Below are 10,753 nucleotides of genomic sequence, written 5' to 3'. Positions count from 1 at the left end.
CTTGCGGAAGGGTGAATTCGGCTTCATAGAAATCCCCAAAACTATCTGCACTCACGATGACTAGAGAGAGGGTGGTCCTGAACCAAGCCTTTTAAAAGAGTGCCCTTAACCGCTACAACATCATCAAGACCAAGGTTAGTCCAACTTATATTGCATATGGTTTTAGAATTCTTAGCGGTGTTTTTCTCTATTTGAGCCGTCGTGGATGAAAAAAATCATGTGCAAAATTCCCCCTTTTTTCATTTGAATTGTGGTTTCTATAAAAATGGAGATCTGGTCTAATTTGGGGTCGATGATGGCTTTTGTGATATTCATACATGCCATAGCCAAGAAATACCTTCCTCCACAATTCAAAGATATGTTTTCAAAATGGATGTGGAGGGTCATAGCAATAGTGTCTTCTTACATCTCAGTTGCGATAGAAGAGAATGATGGCATCAAGGTGAGTGAAGTTTATGAGGCCGTGCAGACTTACCTGAGCACAAGGTCATCTTCTATTGAAAAGAGATTGAAACTGAAGAAGCCTCAAAATAACAAGCAATTTACGTTCAACATGGACATAAACGAGAAGATCGCAGATGAATATGAGGGCATCAAAATGTGGTGGGTATTCCACAACAGTGAGTGAAAAAAATAGATCATGTTCCATTGGAATTCTTCCGATGAGAAATGCTCTTACGAATTGACATTTCACAAGAAACACAAGAAAACGATATTCGATGAGTGTTGGGCAGCGGATCCCCCCATAGCATGTTTTGGTGCTTGAAGCTCAAATTTTGGTAAAGTGTAATGTAAAGACCCCGTGAAATGTGGGTGTAGAGAACAAGAGTCTAGGGTTGTCCGCCCTAAGATAATGTAATTTAATGTAAAGTGTGTCGACCTACCCATGGTCCACACACCATGGGATTGTATAACTAGAGCAAGTCTCTAAGTGTAAAGTCAGCTTTTAAGTTTTGATAAGTAACAGATAGGTGTGAATGCATGGTTAGAAGATAGAAGTAAATCTGAAGTGTGTTGGGTCATAATGGTAGGTAGAGGCAGCTGAGTGCGCGGAGGCCTAGTAGAGTGTGCAGCTGAGTACACAGACCCCTGTAACTGAGTACGCAAGGCAGAGTCAGGTTTGTAATGGAACTTGAGTATTAATAAAGATGAGATTGATTCAGAATATTGTGCATCTACTTATAGATCTATATTTCTATGTTCTGGCTATCTTTATGCATTTATATTTTTTTTAAGTAAGCGCGCTAATCTAAAAGTTGAACAAGTAATAAGGGTATTGGGCCCACACACACTAAGTTAAGCACTAATCTAATAGCATAGTAAGGATCGGATCGGAATAATACGGTATTCGCGAAGGTGTGTATGGGTTACGAGGAAGAGAAAGCTGCGCGGAGCAGCGGAGCGCGCAGATTAGGATCATGAACTTCTAGAACCCTCATTAAGACATCCCTAGGGTGTGGAAACCTAGTTCTAGCACCCTCCCATACTACTTTGGGTGAGACCTCAATCCGTGCTCCATAGACTGTTGTCGAAAGGGCTAGTAGTACCGGGATTTTCTTGGCTAAACTCACTGTTCAACCTGGCTCAAGCCCCACGTAGCCAACAATGGTTCCATTGCTAGGACTAGGATCTACCTAAGGGATGTCTGATGTCATACCACTGGAACCCAACAAAGAAGGAAATTGAAGAGTGGTTGGACAAGAAGATTCACGAGTTCGTAACACAGGAAAATATAACTTCGCTGGTATCCGAGAAAAGGTGGCTAGATCGCTACGTGTATACAAAAATCCATGAGATCTTCTTCACATCCTTTCCTTGTGAATTGTATGAGTGGATCGTGAGGTTAGCCGATAGCCAGGGAAGGTGTAAGCGCGACCAACCAATAGTGTGGACTCCGGAATTAGTGCGCAGACCAGAGGCATCAGAAGATAAGATCGTGCGAGCTGTGGACCATTTTCTCGACCGAATAACAAGGGGATTTATCACTGAGTTCGCGGTAGACATAACCATGAGCTACAGTGAAGCAGAACGACATTTTCTCAAGGGACCGTGAGGTAAGTACATTAAATCTTTGAATACTTGGATTAAGATGTTGTTATGTGAAAAGCAGGTTATGCGAATACATTAATGTTTGGAACAACGTGCAGTGGAAAGATCTACAAAGGTAGCAAAGGATTAGGAAACAGTCCCTAAATTTCACCTTCATGAGAGAGCGAGGGAGAGCTCACTCCACTCTCTCTGAGAAGTGCGGTCAGTTTGATAAGATAGCGCATTCCGCGGCTACCACCCCCACCCACGCCACCACCCACTTCACTTCCCTCACCTCCATCTTCACCCACTCCATGTCCACCACCCCCGTAGTTCAGCATGGCGAGCGCGATCAAGCTACCCGTATTCAAAGAAGTAGGGAATGAGGATCTGGACCAGTTCTAGTTCATGGTAAGAGCAGCATGGGAAGCACAAGGGGTCACGGATGACAACATTAAGAAGGCCACATTGGTAAGCATGTTGTAGGATCGCGTGTTGACATGGTATATAAAGAACTCTAATGATCACCCAAATGCAGGAATACAAGATCCAGAATGCGCTAAACAAAGAATTTAGCCAGCCGAAATGAGAGACATAGTTAATCATTGGATTTAAAGAGATCGTGATGCTTCCATGCAAGATCCCCTAGGATCTATATTAACAGCTGAAGAGTATGATCCGCGAGGCTAATATGATGCTCACAGATGCGTAGCATCGCACTTGGTTTGTGGCATCTCTAACACCGTACATGAGGACAGCTCTGTCACAACAAAAACTTTCTACGCAGGCCAAAGCGTTGGAAATGGCGATGAGGTTGCATGAGACACCAATACAGGATCTGGGGTTGTGAGTTCAACAAATCCACATGCAACTACAGAATCTTTGCCTAGAAATGCAGAGCTCGAAGCAGGACATGGCACCACAGCCGAAGGCACACGAGGAAGTGTGGTGCATAAAATGCAAGGGCCAAGGCCATGACAAGGATCACTGTCCAGTATTCATAAACTATTTGACAAGAGGGGGGCCAATGACGTTGAGATCAAAGGCATAGGCAAGGTCGAGTGCGACACCCACATTATGGTGTGCGATCTGTAAGACAAGAGGAAAGCACGTGACGAATAATTTTCATTTGTTGCAAAAGTATACACCGACACCCCAACAACTGTTTTGTATTTTTTGTAGGTCGGTGGGCCATGACGAGCGTACTTGTCGTAGCTACGAGTTAATGATGGATCGGACCCCATCCTATCAGATGCAGACAAAAATGTGAGCCCTCGACCCAAAAACAGGGATTGCACACGCTGATTTCAAGGGCGAGGTCGAGGATGAGGAGGAGTGGGACCAGGAAGGGGCCACAGATAACTAATTTGTTACAATTGCAGAGGACCAGGGCACTATGCCTGCGATTGTACCAACCCAACGAGACTATCTTGTTCGTAGTGTGCTCAATTTGATCATGAAATGGTGGATTGTCCTACGTTGATTGCACAAATCCACGAAAAAGGGGTACTCCATCCTCCTCTGACTCAAAATATCCAAATGATGAGGTCTAAACTGCGCGAAGAAGACCCAAATGTCAACATGATGCTCAGAAGTAGTACGACCATAGGGGAGGATAAGGGGAAGCAACCCAAGGAAGATACATGGGCTCACAAGGCTCCTGCAAAGGAACCTGAGTTTGACTTAGAATGCGCAAAGGAGACACTCATGGAAGCTAAGAAGAGCTTCACGGAGGCCTCCACTTCAGGTAGTAAGGATCAACCAAAGCTAGGGATGGATCCTTCTATGCTTACTACCTTTTTGGAGACATGCATGAAACTGTTACGTGAAAATAAGGTAGTTAAGGGACTATAGGAGTTGATCACCAGGTGCACAGGGTCAGGGGAACCGTGCGTAGTCTAGAAACTGGGAAAGCATACATTGCACACCGGGAGGGAAATGAGATTGACAGCGCAGATTAGTGAGTATGAAATGGATCAGGTAATCCTAGACCTGGGTTCGGACATGAATGTGTTACCAAAGCAGACATGGGAACGTATGCGAAGTCCAGCATTATAATGGTCCCCTATTCAATTACAAATGGCGAACCAACAGAAGATTTTTCCCATGGGGAGGTTGTAAGGGGTGACAGTTGATATCAAAGGTGCGAGCACACAGATAGACTTTGAAGTAATAGAGATTTTCAATGACTACAATCCTTATCCTGCATTGCTAGGAATAGACTGGGCCACTGATATGAATGGAGTCATTAACCTGAAGAAGCAGAAGATGATATTCGAGAAAAAGTCCCTATGCGTAGTAGTTCCACTAGACCCAACCGAAGGCGCACGCTACACTAAACCAGTACACGATGATGAAAGTGACGATGATCTAGATTTTATTTACCAGATAATGGCGCAAGACCAGGATTGGGTGAACCTGACTACAGATGGGAGAATCTCATAGGAGCACGATAGTTCTTGTACTTTTGATTTAGACGAAGAAGTAGAACGCTGGCAGAACCAGTTGCATGAAATGACAATGCTGAATTGCAACATGATGATTAGATCATTGCATTGTGTGACGACAGAGGCAAGGGAACTACCAACATACGATGGAGAGATAGCGGTGGATGAATTCCTAGACAGATTTGAAAGTGCAGTACCGAAACAGCAGCAGTAGAGTGCGCTGGAATGGGTGCTGCACGCAACACCCGCATGATGGTGGAGTACACATCAGAAGGCCATTGTAAACTAGCGTGAGTGTAGAAGGTGACTACGCTTACGGTTTGGAAGCCCCTAGCGATGAATGAAATCAGCGGTAGAGTGCGCTGGAATGGGCACTACACGCAACACTCGCACGATGGTGGAGTACACATCAGAAGGCCATTGTAAACTAGTGTGAGTGTAGAAGCCAACTACGCTTGCGGTTTGGAAGCCCCCAATGATGAATGAAATACAGGCTGCCAAGACGAGGCAGCTTGCTCTCCCACATGTGTCGATGGGTGCAGACGTGTGCTGTGCAATCACATCCCAGACTAAGGATAAAAAATTAGAACCAGACACAGCAGCAGGAAAAGCAACACACACCACAAATATTCCATGTCGGAGCATTCACAAAGCTATGTGGAGTCATGAACAAAGTTTACCAGGCAGAACGAACTGATTGGGACCTGTGTGTACCACCGGTCCGATGGGCCTATAGGGCCATGCACAAGAACCTAAGCATGGGAACAATTCCAAAGACGATCAGCAGAATCGAGGCCGAAGCTTTGGAAAAGAATCCTCACGAAATAACTCCCATAATTGGGACAGCACGCGAGGACTAGAGCGAAGAGATTATGCAGCCGTATGAGGACGAACATATGCAGATTCAAGAATCCATTCGGCGAGGGAACCTTGAGCTTCATGAAATTGAAGAAGATCGGGTATGAATGAAGCAAAAAAGCATGTTAATGGATGCATAAATCATAAAAATGGAAACCAAAATTGCGCAAGCAATATGCGTCGATAGAAGGATAGGACAACATATGGGTAGCCATACCACTGCACTAGAAGATTGTCACTGAGAATTTCTGGCTCTAGTACCATGGCTGCAACTACACCTTAGCAGACAAAGCAACCAAGGAAGTGCACCGCATTGATTGGAATGAGGATAACTAAGGAAGACCCGTGGACCGGGTTGGAAGGTGACTTGATGATCTGAAATCACTCGTGAATTATCTCAATTAATTAATGAAGGTATTACATACTTATGTGCTGGGGTGTGCCTATGTTATCTTATGCAATGGATCGAAAAGATTGTGAAATACACAGACACTGAAGTAGTAAGAGAAACACAATAAGCAAACATATAAACACAAGTTTAATAAGGAGTTCACCCAATCCTCCTGGGCTACGTCTCCTAGTCCAGCCTTCAGTGGTGGGCTTTCTATTGTGTCTTAAAAAGTATATTTTTTACAACAGTGAGCTCAATTTGAGTCTCACTCAACAAATGATGATCAATAGGATGGTACTTGGATTCCCCAAGTCTCTAGAGTACACAGACTCCCCTTACTAAATCTCGACCTCAACTGGTCACAGTGGTATGAGTCCAATCTAAGACTCAATACTTGACAAGTTTGCTTAGAGGAGTTCTCTTGAACCTCTCAAGCTTTCTCTAGAGTTCACAGACTCTCGCACTCTCTCTGTCTCTGTTTGGCTCGATAATGCCTTTGCTCTGCAGGTCATCTAGGCTTTCTCTATTCTCTGCAATTCACTTCTCTCTGGCCTCTTGGCTTTCTCTATTCTCTGCAATTCACTTCTCTTTGGCCTCTCAGCTTTCTGCTTCTTCTCTACCTTCTGTTTATCTTTCTCTCTGACAGTGCGTGGCTTAAAGCCAGTGCATTCTTTGACTATTCATTTCCGATTCCTAGCTACCTGGTTCTCCTGTCTCTATCTGTTGGAATTCCCCTGCTCTGCGACTTCATCACTGTATAACACTTCACAGAGAGGTGGCCACCTATTTCCTCACAAACTGAGTGTGAGTTCTCTTTAAACGATGGTTATTTCCATTACTCCAAGATTGTCGTGAAACTGATTCCTCTGCCAACGCATCGGTCATGCCAGATCTCAAATCTTATCCGCCCCGGCCTATTTTGCCATTGAGTCCGTTCATCCATCAGATTGTTTCGCCGCCATTGATTTGGGGCCTCCAGATCTTACAGTCTTCATCCATATCGGGTGGGTAAGTAGCATGCCCTTTACCCGTCCGATGTGAGAAGTTTTTCTCTTTCATCTGTTGGACGCGTGTCACCCGTTGTATCACATCGGGTGGGACTCGATTGAACCCGCTTATTGCTTGAAGTCCTCCTAATATCATGCCTATTTTAGTGCAGGGCCCGCCTCTGACGGAATCAGTGAATTTCGTACGGTTTTATGCTTTCCTTGGGACCGAGTGCTTAGGGTATTTCCTTCACTAAGGGGACACTCTGCGATACGCGAAATTGCATATCAAAAACTGCCTCTATTTTTGGATTTGACCTCCCGTTTGTGAATTTGTGCCAGTGTGCATTACCATGGGCCAAGGGTCTGCGCGCTTTGACCGAGGGTCCTCATTGCTCCATGTTGATCACAAATTGCCATTGTTTAGAGGTTATTTATGATAATCTCGACATTCATAAGGCTTTGAAACTTCGTCATGAGTTTTACGGAGCTCATGAAACTTTTAAAAGTGTTTCAAGGATCTGATTCGGATCACAGCCTTCCCACTGAAAAAGCTTTTGGACCACCAAAAGTTGGTTTTCAAGCATCGACTAAGTGAGGGTATAATTATCTCACTGTTCCAATCTCTATCCATTTCACACTGCTTGGCTTTGAACCCTTGAGTCCAATCCTAAGGTACTCAACATCTCCTTTGAGCGTTGTCCTCACCTTCCTGTCCATAACTGTGTCTTGCTGCAATTCATTAAGGTATTTAGGTAACAGAGCATTAATAGAAGGCAACTGACTCTGCTCTTCGAGATCTTCAATTAATGAAGGTTCAAATAGTCTCAAGCTGTCTGCATTAACAACTGAGTAGATGTGGATGTAAGTTGGTAAATCAAGGCGGAAAGCATTCTCACCAATTTTCTCAAGTATCTTGAATGGTCCATACCTTATTGGTTTCAGATTCTTACCTTCACCTTGCATTATGTCTTTGCTGATATATAGCCAAACTTGATCACCAACTTGAAAACTGTGCTCCATCCAATGCTTGTCATTCCTAGCCTTGTACTTGGCTTGGCTCCTTTCCAGCTATTCCTGTACTACCTGGTGGATCTCTTGTATTTGTTCAATGAACCTGGTTACCTTGTTCATGTCACTGTGTCCATCAATCCTTATGTCTTTACCAAAGACAAAATCCAAGGGGGACCTTCGTGTGAAACCAAAATAGGTCTCAGAAGGAGATCTTTGTGTGGAAGAATGTTTAGCCCGGTTGTAATCATGCTAAACATAACATAAATGTTCATCCCAAAGTTTGGGATGCTTGCTACAATAGCCTCTGAGTAACTGGATCATTGTCCTGTTGACTACTTCTGTTTGGCCATCTGTTTGTGGATGAAAGGATGTGCTCTTCTTCAGTTTGGTGTCAATCAATTCCCACGGACTCAACCAAAACTTCCCAACAAACTGGGAATCTCGATTAGATACAATGGAAGTGGGTAATCCAAAATGAACCCAGACATGTTGAAAGAACAACTTTGTTGTTTGTTCAGCTGTAATCTATTTGTTACAAGGTATTAAAATACACATTTTATTAAACCTATCCACAACAACATATAAATAGTCATGACCTTTTCTAGATTTAGGCAGTCCTCCGAAAATGTCCATGGAAACACTTTCCCAAGGATGAGAAGGTACTAGTAGTGGAGTGTACAAGCCTAGTTTTTTGTTGTTGGGCTTGCTTTTAGCACACATAGTACACCCTCTTACATATCTAGAAACTGTCTCATTCATTTTAGGCCTATAACAAAATCTTTGCAGCTATGCAACTGTTTTACTTAACCCAAAGTGACCTGATATTAGAGAAGTGTGTGCTTCTCGAATTATCTTTACTCTTTCAGTTTGTGGATGCATAACTTTCCCAAATGATACAAGAGTCGGTCCTTAATGTGATAATCCAATTCTTCTATTTATTTGTCATGACTTAAAGTTTCATAGACATCTTTAAAATCTATATCTTGAGCATATTGTTCAATGTAGCTTTCATGCAATAATGAATTATGCTTAAGTATAGTAGATGCATTGATGATTGGTCTGGACAACATATCTGCAACTTTATTGTGTATGCCCTTTTTATATCTGATGACTAAATTAAACTGTTGTAGGAAACCCATCCACCTATAGTGTCTTGATTGTTGCAACTTAGTTTGAGAATGTAAATAGTGAAGTGGTTGATGATTAGTATGTATAACTGTCTCTTTTCCCATTAAATAATGTTTCCACTTTTTCACACTCTATACTAATGCATACAATTCTTTATCAGATGTGGGATAATTAACTACTACAGAATTAAATGTTTCAGAATGATAACATATAGGTTTACCGTGCTGCATCAACACTGCTCCCATGGCATAGTCACTGGCATCTGTTTCAATCTCAAATGGTCTTTGAAGATCAGGCAGTGCTAGTACTGGTGTTGTACTAATCTTTTCTTTCAAGGTGTCGAAGGCTTTCTAATGTTTGCCTCCCCAATCAAACACCTTTTTTAATCCTGTCAAAGCATGTAAGGGTGTTGCAATTAAGGAAAAGTTATCAATAAACTTTCTCCAATATTTTGTTGCCCCTAGGAAGCTTCTAAATTCAGTAGCAGATTTGGGTTTAGGCGAGTTCACAATGACTGCAACCTTAGAGGGATCTATTTTCAATTCACCACCCCTATTATATGACCCAAATAATTCAAAGATGTTTTACCAAATTCACATTTTGAGAGTTTAACATAAAGTTTTTCTTTTTTTAAAACATCTAGAGTCTGCTTGACATGATTTAAATGTTCCTCCCATGTTTTAATAAATATAAGAATGTCATCCAAAAATACAATTACAAAATCATCAATAAACGGTCTGAGTACATCATTCATTGCTCTCATGAAAGTATTAGGAGCATTAGTTAAGCCAAAAGGCATAACTAGCCACTCATACAATCCCTGCTTCATTTTGAAAGCAGTCTTCCATGCATCTTGTTGTTGGGTGTGGAGCCTGATTATCTTCTGTATTCAAAGGTTTCAGCCGGATGTATACCCCAGGAAGACTATACACCTGTCCACAAAGGAGGGTGTCAGGGGGACTTGTCACCCCCGCGTGGGTCCGTGGGGTCTAAAACCCCCGACTGGGGGGTCCAGGGGCCAGCGGTCCCCCAGCAGGGGTTCGAGGGCAGCGCCCCTGAAGTTAAAAATAGATGTAAAATTTCTTTGTAAAAGGCTAGTAATTTCTAGTCAATCTGGGTCGTTCATTAGGCAAATGATATGATGGTAAAAGTTATGTTTAATTTAGGGTTTTTTTCCCTAGAAGGCAACCCCTCACTATATATGAGGGAATTTTATTGTGTCTATATATATCTGTATTCTGAGTGAGGAAGAGAGAGGATATTGAGAGCGAACAGGGTGTTACAGCGGATCTGTTGTAGGTTGTATCTCTTCAGTTTGCTGGATAATATAATAAAAGAAGGATTGGATGTTTCCCCGTGGATGTAGCCCAAACTGGGCGAACCACGTATATTTGTGTCTCTCTTGTTTTATGTGTTTTATGTGTTTATATTTCTACAATATTTTATGTCTTCCATTGCTCCGTAATATATAATTTTCTAACACTTTCTCTACAACTTTGACCTGATGATAGCCACTATGCAAGTCCAAGTTGGAAAAATAAACAGCTTCCTTCAACGAATCAAGAAGATCATCTACGCGAGGAAGGGGATAACTATTTTTTATCGTTATCTTATTTAGTGCTCGGTAATCAATGCACATTCTCCAAGAGCCATCTTTCTTTCTCACCAAGATGATTGGAGACCCACATGGTGATTTTCTAGGTCTTATAAACCCTTTTTCGAGCAACTCCTATACCTGCTTCTTGATTTCTGCATTCTCTAAAGAGGACAACCTATACATTCCGATGTTAGGCAATGGAGCATCTTACTGCTAATTAATATCTTGTACTATTTCCTTTTGGGGTGGCAGAGTTTTAGGTTCTTGAAATAGTATATCATATTCCGAAACAACTTTTTCTAAA

The 10,753-nt window shown here is 42.4% G+C and overlaps 1 pseudogene; it reads left to right on the top strand.

Annotated features, from left to right (window-relative positions):
• Nucleotides 1–265: 265 nt before the first annotated feature.
• LOC149244470 (AAA-ATPase ASD, mitochondrial pseudogene) lies at nucleotides 266–628 on the top strand (annotated as a pseudogene).
• The last annotated feature ends 10,125 nt before the right edge of the window (nucleotides 629–10,753 follow it).

This window comes from Pinus tabuliformis, chromosome 8, assembly GCF_031772625.1.
Source record: "Pinus tabuliformis cultivar Carrire ecotype Pingquan chromosome 8, CPIR1, whole genome shotgun sequence".
Classification (NCBI taxonomy): Eukaryota; Viridiplantae; Streptophyta; class Pinopsida; order Pinales; family Pinaceae; genus Pinus; species Pinus tabuliformis.
The sequence above is the reverse complement of the archived record's forward strand: the minus strand, read 5'-3'. Positions and strand labels throughout refer to the sequence as shown.